Source organism: Anarrhichthys ocellatus, unplaced genomic scaffold (assembly GCF_004355925.1).
Source record: "Anarrhichthys ocellatus isolate YVR2014 unplaced genomic scaffold, GSC_Weel_1.0 scaffold1, whole genome shotgun sequence".
In the NCBI taxonomy this organism is placed as follows: domain Eukaryota; kingdom Metazoa; phylum Chordata; class Actinopteri; order Perciformes; family Anarhichadidae; genus Anarrhichthys; species Anarrhichthys ocellatus.
The window spans coordinates 8,380,945-8,389,807 of NW_022280031.1; the positions used below are offsets into that span (position 1 = coordinate 8,380,945).

Below are 8,863 nucleotides of genomic sequence, written 5' to 3' on the forward strand. Positions count from 1 at the left end.
GAGAGAAGGGAAAAGGAGAGGGAGGCGGAATGCAACAGGCTGAGCTCTATCGTCGCAAACACAACTACTACGCTCCTTCTCAGCTAAAGCCTCACTAACCACCACGCTGTGTGCCGCGTTCACATCACACTTCTGGTAAGTTTTGGTTTTCAATTCCATTTTTCAAGTTCTTTGTTTCCTTGAAACTTCTGTTGGCAGTGTGTGTGTGTGAGAAAAGAAGACATGTCAGAGCATGAGTGAGATGTGTGTGTGTGTGTGTGTGTGTGTTTCTCTTGTCTCTCTCTCTCTCCCTCTCTCGCTCTCTTTGTCTGTGTGTGTGTTGCTGAGACAGCACAAGCGGAGAGATTGAGTTTCCTGAGGACAACTTTAATTGAGAACAGAGATTTCAAGCGAGCGATAAATAAAGACAGACACCGCTAAGGAGGGGGAATGAAAGCTGGACCTGCATGTGCTCCATGTGAGGAGATGAATGCTTGTGGAGAAGTGTGTGTGTGTGTGTGTGTGTGTGTGTGTGTGTGTGTGAGTGTGTGTGTGTGTGTGTGTGTGTGTGTGTGTGTGTCCTCATTTGTTTTGCCCCGCTGAAGGATGCACATCAGTTTATTCCCAACCCGACAAACTGTTTCATTCTGTTGCAATCTCGGTGTAGTCTGAGTGCTACAGGTGAGCCCGATAATCCGTCTCAGGCCATTTTTCCAGCAGCAGACAAAGTGACTGCTTCAGCCTGCAGGCTCTCAGCCAACAGACTGGCTGTCAGACTTGATGGATCACTCCATCAACATCACAAATGGCTGAGTAGGTCTGGTGTATCTGAGTATGAACGCACTCTGCAGTCACTCATCCCCCCCGAAGGTTATGTAAACAGGTTTCCATCCACACAATTACATAAGCGGGATGGAAACACTGAAATAGGGCTACTCCGGATATCACAAGACAAGTCTGCTGTGTGTCTAATCACTGCTGCGGCTGCTTTGCATTGTGTGTGTGTGTGTGTGTGTGTGTGTGTGTGAATACACATACTGTCCCCCTTTTTACACAGTCTATTAATCCTTTCAAATAGCATCCTTTGTGCGATATGTGCTGTATGAATACAGACACGTTGCATGATTGATGGTTGTGATTAGGATGCTATTTATCTGCTAAGTGCTTCCTCCAGCTGATCCGAGCTGCCCTCGTCTGTCCGCTAACACCATACTGCTGAGCACGCCACTCTACGCTATGCGCTCCAATGCGAGGCCCCGCTGCAAGAGCTATTGTAGCAAAGTCTCGACAAGTCTATTCCAGATTCATTTTCCTTAATGTCTGGAGGAATTCTCATCAGCACGTCCCCAGGGAGAGGTGGACGAGTCTATAAGCGGGGACATAAACAGCTGGGTGTAAACAATACATAGTATATTAGAGATCACATTCTGGAGAGCAGTGACAGACTTGCTAAATATAACTCTGTCACTTGGTCGTTTTCTGTGGACGTCCGCAGAGTGCCGGCTACTGAGGGAACTCTGTCTCTCTGATCCCAGGTCCCAACTTTTTTTCAGCTTTTAAAATCTAACATTTAGGGTGGATGCATCTGCTTTTGGTTAAGTCTTGTTTTTTTTCTTTGGTTTCCTCATTTGGAGAAAGAAATGTGTGTGTGTGTGTGTGTGTGTGTGTGTGTGTTCATGGGTTTGGGTGTGCTGGATATAACTCCTTTAACTGCATTGCGATCTCATCTTTGTTCTTTACACTTTTCAAGACTGACAGCCCCTCAGGCTAAGGAGGCTGTCCGGCCCCGATTTCTCTTTCTCTCTCTGTCTCACTGACTTCTTTCTTCTTTATATCCTCAATATTAAAAAAAGAAACCTCCGTCTTTGCTGGTTGGTGTCAGCTGAGTTTGATTATGTACAGGGTTGTTCTCATGCTGGCTACACAGAAAATGAAGAAGCGAGGTTTTTGCTACTTGTTTTTAAGAGCAGAGCACACAAATGTGTTCTTGTTCTGCTGAATTACATATGGTCCACAGCTATTTAGAGCGTCATGCACCGGCTGTGTTTCGGCTATCCAATTGGCTTCAGAAATTTGGAAATCACTTGTCACATTCATTATTGATTTCGCTGCAGTTTGTCTAAATTCAAGGCTGAATGTGTCTCAGTGTGTCTAAAGAGTTTCTCAGTGTGTTTAATCATGGCCCGGGGCTTCTCTTCAGTACAGGTAAGTCCCTTCTAATCCTCTGCTGCGTGAAGGAACAGCAAGACACCGATTCTGAGTGTGTAATACATAGACAGTGGGGGGGGGGGGGGGTGCAGGCAGTCTTTGCACACACTTTTCACTTTAATACTAAATGAAAAGCTGCCCACCAAATGCCTCAATTAGGCCTGACCCATGGCCCGGGCTGCTGAGCCTGGAGCGACAGGGGCTGACCCCGGCTCCGACCTGGAGGCCCCCGGCAGCCTGCAGGTTTGGCTCCACATAATGACAACATTGTGTGTTTTATGAAGCATTACTTTTATCAACATCATCATCCCATTAGCATGGCTAACACAGAATTCGCACTGTGTTATTCCAAGTATGTCGGACAGTTTATATTTGTGCACAAGAGTAAAGCTATAAGTTTGTCGAGAGTGAAGTGACACTTTGTGGTAAAAGACAAACAGGGTGGAGACTTTCAGATCGTTCAATACTGAGTGGAGATGATTGCTGTAACTCCAATATGTACTTTGGTGTAGTGCGAATGTCTTTTGATTATATATTTCATATGAATCCATGTTAACAATAGTAATAATTTGTATTTTTCTAGATGCTCAAAGACACATTACATAACAAAGTAAAACAATACAAAACAATAAACATTTATGTAATTAATGACCCTTCCTATTTGATCCTCCGATTCTTTCTTTGTTTTGATAATACTAAAATCTCAGTATGTTATAGAAATATGCTGTTGAACTTAAACATGTAGTTTTACTGACTCAAAAAGTTACTTATGCAAAAAGTTGTTTGTCAATTTTATTGATCGTCAATTTGAAAATGGAAACGTTGAGGATACAGCCCTAATTTCAAATGCATTCAGCATAACGACTCTACTCTAATACTCTTTTCTGAGAACAGTGGTTGTGTCCACAAACATATCTTTATGATGGAAATATCCCTCTTTTAGAAATATTGTAATTCTATTTTTAAAGATGTTTGTGGATTGAAGACTGAATTCTAAGAAAGTCTAGGTTTGGGTGTGAAGTTAAAGGAAGTTAAAGGAATAATTCAGCATGTTTTGGAACTAAGTTTGTTGTCTTTCTTACTTAAAGTTAGATGAGATGATTGATACCACTCTCATGTTTGTATCCTGACTACAAAGCATAGCTTAGAATGAAAACCATAGACTATAAATAGGAAGTTGGCGCATTCACCCATTGGTTTGTGAACTACGGTTTAGAAGCCTTGAGTTTGGTACTTTGGCCGGCGCCATCTTGGTTCTTTGGAATCAGAAGTGACATGAGAGGGTGGAACTAAGTACTTCCCAACACTGAACAAGACATAAAGTGTCACAACATGTTGATTATTTAAACGTATTATGTTTAATTCTTCCCATCCAACTCTCGGTAAGAAAGCTAAATCATGTATTTCCCAAAATGTGGAATTATTGCCTTTAGGTCGAGACATCACTGGGACCAAATGGATTGTCAACATCGTCCCCTTCAAACTTCAAACATGGTTCTATTTAATAGCCTCTATAAACTAGGCGAGGTAGATCAGATCCTGTTTACTGGAAATCATTTTCATAAAATGAATGTCTGGCAATCATTCTGAAATATGTTTCTGAGTAAAAACACATGGAAAACAAATTACAAATGTTGTTTTGAAGCCTAATACATACATCTGTGTAGACATTCTTGACTAAGCTAAACAACATAATGGCTTAAATAAAATGGAAATAAGTGTTTGCCACAGCCAGAACCATTTTGCGGTAATAGGATGTCTGTCAGACACTGATGGTTTATGGCGCAGCAATATTTGTATTCGTCAGAAGACATTTCTACATGTCAGTTTGACTTAAAATATAGTATGGTCATTTGTTGGAGAGTCTAATTATGTTGTTTGTGGGTGATGGTGCCTGTGTTTTTCCCCCTCTGTAATGGTTTCTGTGTGTCAGTATGTGCATTTTCTTCTCGGAGTGTTCAGCACACATCATCTTGGCTGCATTCTCTCAGAATAAGTCCGATTTGATTGTGGTTTTATGGTTTACAGCTAATTGTCTTTGCTGAAGTCATGTTTTTCCTTGCATTTGGCTGTTTCTTGGGTAGTTTTAAGCCTTCATATGCACTCAGACATTTAGTTTACTCTGTGCCGCGATGTCATACGCAGAAACTCTGGTTTCAAACGCAGACATTGTATTTTCCTCTCCTCGTGATTTCCTTCCTAATATCACACTCTAATGTCTCCATAGATACGTCTGCAAGCTGAGCAAAACCATGATCTTTTCATAGATTTCACAATAAAAGAGACAGAACAGCAGATAAGGAAAGCTCATGTTCACAAAATAACAACGATAACAAAACCCACAAATTCAAAAAGAAAGTAAGAAAAAAGCCATTGAATAGCTGCCTATTTTCCAGCTGACTCACACCGCTCTGGACCGAACCCACACACTGGAAGTGTGGAAACCGAAAGATGACTAAATAGTTGAGAAGAGAAGAAAACAATTTTTTTTTTAAATGTTCTATTTACTTGACGGATTGATCCTCAAATACTCCACAAAATGTTCTGTCTGCTGCCATCTGGCATACAGTACCGCAGCACTGGGTCCTGCACCACCAGGCTCAGGGACAGCTTTCTGCTGCAGATTAAAAGACTTCTGAACGCATCACTGTATTCACTCTACCTTTAAAACCTCCCTTCACCCTTATTTACTTTTACTTACTCCTTTACAACAGTTTAGACCTCTCTAAATATATCCAGTACTTCTTATGACGCATATACATTCACTACATTACGTTCAGTTTAGTCATGTGAAAAACTGTCTACACAAGTTTATGTTACTTTACTTTTACTGTATTTGTTTATATTTTGCACTATTTTATGTCTTAGATTCAGATTTATCTTTCACTTGCGTGATTTTCTTTTATGTAGATATTAATGAGCATTGCTGGAGTGTGCCTGAGGCCAGAGGAAACAACTGGTTCTCTGTAATTGTTGTGCACATGACAAGACTAAAGAACTTAAATTGACTTTTCAGTTCATGTGTCCTGTACTCAGTCCAAAAGATCAGCGTGTTTATCATCAGACAGACTGTTTTTTTTGTTCACTCTCACCAGAGTGAACTCACTTTAAGGACACGAAGAAAAACATCCTCAACATAATCCATTTGATGTGCCGACACTGAGGCTACACACGATCATACGCAGTAAAGGACATCGTGTGATGAATTTATTAGCTTTTTTGTTACTAGTTTGGAGTCATTTAAATGACACTCTTTAAACGTAATGGAAACATTCACAGTGCTAACATATTGACATTTACCGTTCTCATTTCTTCTATGTTCGTCTGCATCTAAAAGCTTCTGACTGTAATGCTAAAGCTTGCAATGTGCTTGTACTCCTTTGCCCCGTTGTACACATGATGCTTTGCCGTAAATATACAATGTTGACCATGCATGGTAGCATACAGTTAGAACATTACGCTTACTAAAGTCAAGATGATCACCTTTACATCAAGAACTGTTTGTTTTACTGATAATCTACCCAGACACCTCAATGTTTATTGACTCTCAGATTCAGTTTAGAACACATCTTATAACTTTACAGGAGGGAAAGAGGCAAAAAGGACCAGTAGCGGAGACAGAAGGGGCATCCACCACTGACCAACCTCTCCAAATACTTTGGACCTATTCAAATTCAGTCCCTCCATACAACGCTGGTCCTACAAGGAGAGTTTGCTTTGAAGTGTCAGTAATAATGAGAGCAGGAAACCTGTCTATGTGGCATTGATTGGATTTCATGACTGAGACAAAAAGAAGGTGAGGGTGAGCAACTTGACTCGAAGAAGAGGGACTGTTTAAAGAGTAAAATGATTGTCAAAACAGGCTGATGCATGCTGACAAGTAATGATGGCCGCCATGCAATACATTGAACACTAGCAATGCAGCTGTTTAGTTGCTGCCACTTTGAAGCCTGTCCAAACAGTAAGAACAGGGCAGGAAACTATAGGGGCTATTAGTCCTTTCAGATGGATACTGTTACATGGTCTATAAAAGAACTGGTTTATATGCTGGGCAATTGACTAAGCAAACTTTTTACTCTGCACTGCTGGGAATTACTGTATATGACTACTTGCTATATCCATAATAAAAATAAAAGATTGTTATGCAGAACTGGCCCTAGACATAGGCGGTAGAGGTCAATGCTAGGAGCGCCATCCATCCATCGTGGCGCCCCAAATGAGGGATGAAAAGTATTACAAAAAAGCCCTCAACATAACTATGAAGCATATTATATACGCCCTATGTTCTGGGTGGCCCACAACATCACACCAATAGCTTATACCACATTTTTTTAATTTTGAGAAATGATCTGCATAGCTTCATCCCAAATTTTCTGTGTGAGTGTATGAACACAATGATTGGTGGTGGAGCTGGCTGCGATACAAGGGGGAACCAGCTTAAATCTTGCCTATAGGGCACCGAATAGCTCAGGGTCGGCTCTGTTTTTAATAAAAACAACCTAAGGCAAATGTTCAAGTGCCGCTTGCATGCAGAAGAAAGCAGTTACAGTGTCACCTTTCACAAACGATTGTCGCTCACAGATTGTGCGTTCTACAGGGCTCTTCTCTTGCATGCAGGGGCTGCAAGTATGCTGTTCGCTTTGATTAGTTAAACATGTCAAAGTGAGCGAAAATAAATGGTATCATGCAGCTTACTTGTTGCAAATTTGGTGAGGTGGGCTCCTAACACTCTCTGGACACGTCATTTTCACATTTAAATGACAACCAGCTTAGTGTGGACAGACTCTCAGTACTGACTTTCCGTGTCTGTGTGTGCGTGTGTGTGTGTGTGGTGTCATAACTATAACCTCAACCATAACGTTTTGTCACAATTACACCCAGGGTAACCGTGTCCAGATGATTCTGCTAATAAGCACTTAAAACATGTTATTGAAATTGTTTTTGTCATTTCAAAGATGTTTACAACTTCTGCAGCAATGCGCTGAACACAATGAGGTCGCTCCCAGAAGCGTAGTTTGATGGAAGTTATGTGAAAACAAAGTTGACAGTATGAGGTGGAAAGCCCCAACGTTTTTACACTAAAGCTGTTTTTAATCCCCATAGTCTGGGAAAGGGAGCATCAGTTGTGTGTGTGTCTGTGTATATGTCTGTGAATGCATGTGTTGGTGTGTCAGCAGGACCAGGACCAGGTGACCCAGTCTGACCTGACCCAGCTAGGTCTCATAAAAGCAGCATTGAGGCCTGGAGGCCCGGAGACACAGCACTGCGTTTGTTGCCCTACCAAAGGTGTATTCCCCCTGGAGGGAGAGTGAGGGGGCGAGCGGAGGGGTGTTACTCATTAGAGAGAAAGAAACCATTCCTTGGCTTGGGCACACGTTATTTCATAGTTTATTAGTGGAAATAAAACCGTGACGTCATTTTTATGTATGTTTTTTGCAACTGCTCGGCCCGTTTTTTCTGCCTCCTCCCATGCTGCTTTACCACAGTCAGCTCTTTCTCTAATTAATCCAGTTACCAGTATGGCTCTAATTAATAGGCCTCTGTTCACTTCTTACACATGGCCTGCCAGATGCTTGAAACTACCTCCCTTTCTTTTCCTCTGTTTCCCTCTATCATTTTCCATCCTTTTTTTCAGCCTTCAACACTTTTTTCCCCCTCATCACGATCCTTTTATACATCTGGCTTCCATACTGGTGATTTCAGTCTTTGAATTTAAATTGGTTAGAGAGTCAACTTGAAGTCTCTTTTCAAGTCGAAATACTCAAAAGCTACATCTGTGGAGGGATCCTCGTCCTGTACTTACTTTTTCTCGGTCAATTGCACCTTTAGCTTTAGCATGTGTGAACGCAGTGTGTTCTCCGCTGATTACTCGCCCATGAACATGATTAAAGTCACAGAACATCTGTGTATGTTCACTTCTGCAGCCTACATGCCCGTGCTTGTATGTTTCTGTGTTCTGCTTTCAGAGAGGCATGTGCATGCTTATGTTTTGCAGAATGTGACCATTCCACACCATGTATGTAATCACTTTTCTTAATCACTACACACTTTGTCCAACCTGTGTTTGACATTTTCTGATCTTCAAACACAAAAGTTCTTTGTGAAAATAGTCGCCGGGACTCTCCCTAACTGGCCTATGCAGTGAAGAAAAACCGCAGCAGAGCCAAGCAGTTACAGAAAAAATGTCAATATGGGAAATAAGACTTTAAAAACAACACTCGCTGCGCTGACTTTGTGGCTTTGTATGTGAATGTGTAATATGTGTGTGTGTGGGAAGAAATTGATGCTGCAACAACAAAAGGATGTAGGAGAATTGTACTCTAATAGTAGCAGCACAGATGCCTGATGATTAGCCTATTACTTTGTCCACCCCATTTATATCAGTGAGGGCTGACTAAATATTAGAAACACCACTCCGTATGATGCAATACAAATCAACAGCACCACAAACTGTAGCCTCCGAATCAGATCAACACGTCTTTAAAACATTTTCAACAAAAGCTGAACATTAATGTAAATGTGTGAATTATCAAGATTAACTGGGACCTTGTCCTGGAAAGGCATGTTACTGTAAAATTGACATGTGATTTTTATTGTTATTATTTCCACCAGGAGATTATGTATTTGGTTGTGTGTGTGTGTGTGTGTGTGTGTGTGTGTGTGTGTGTGTGTGTGT

General features: G+C 41.3%; 1 protein-coding gene across 1 annotated transcript in view; it reads left to right on the forward strand.

The window, feature by feature from the left end:
- The window catches only part of LOC116383442 (retinoic acid receptor gamma-A-like), a 33,090-nt gene continuing 24,227 nt past the window's right edge, over nucleotides 1-8,863 (forward strand). The window contains exon 1 of the mRNA XM_031847294.1: nucleotides 1-135. The gene's annotated coding sequence lies outside the window, so the exon portion shown is untranslated. The remainder of the gene's footprint in view (nucleotides 136-8,863) is intronic.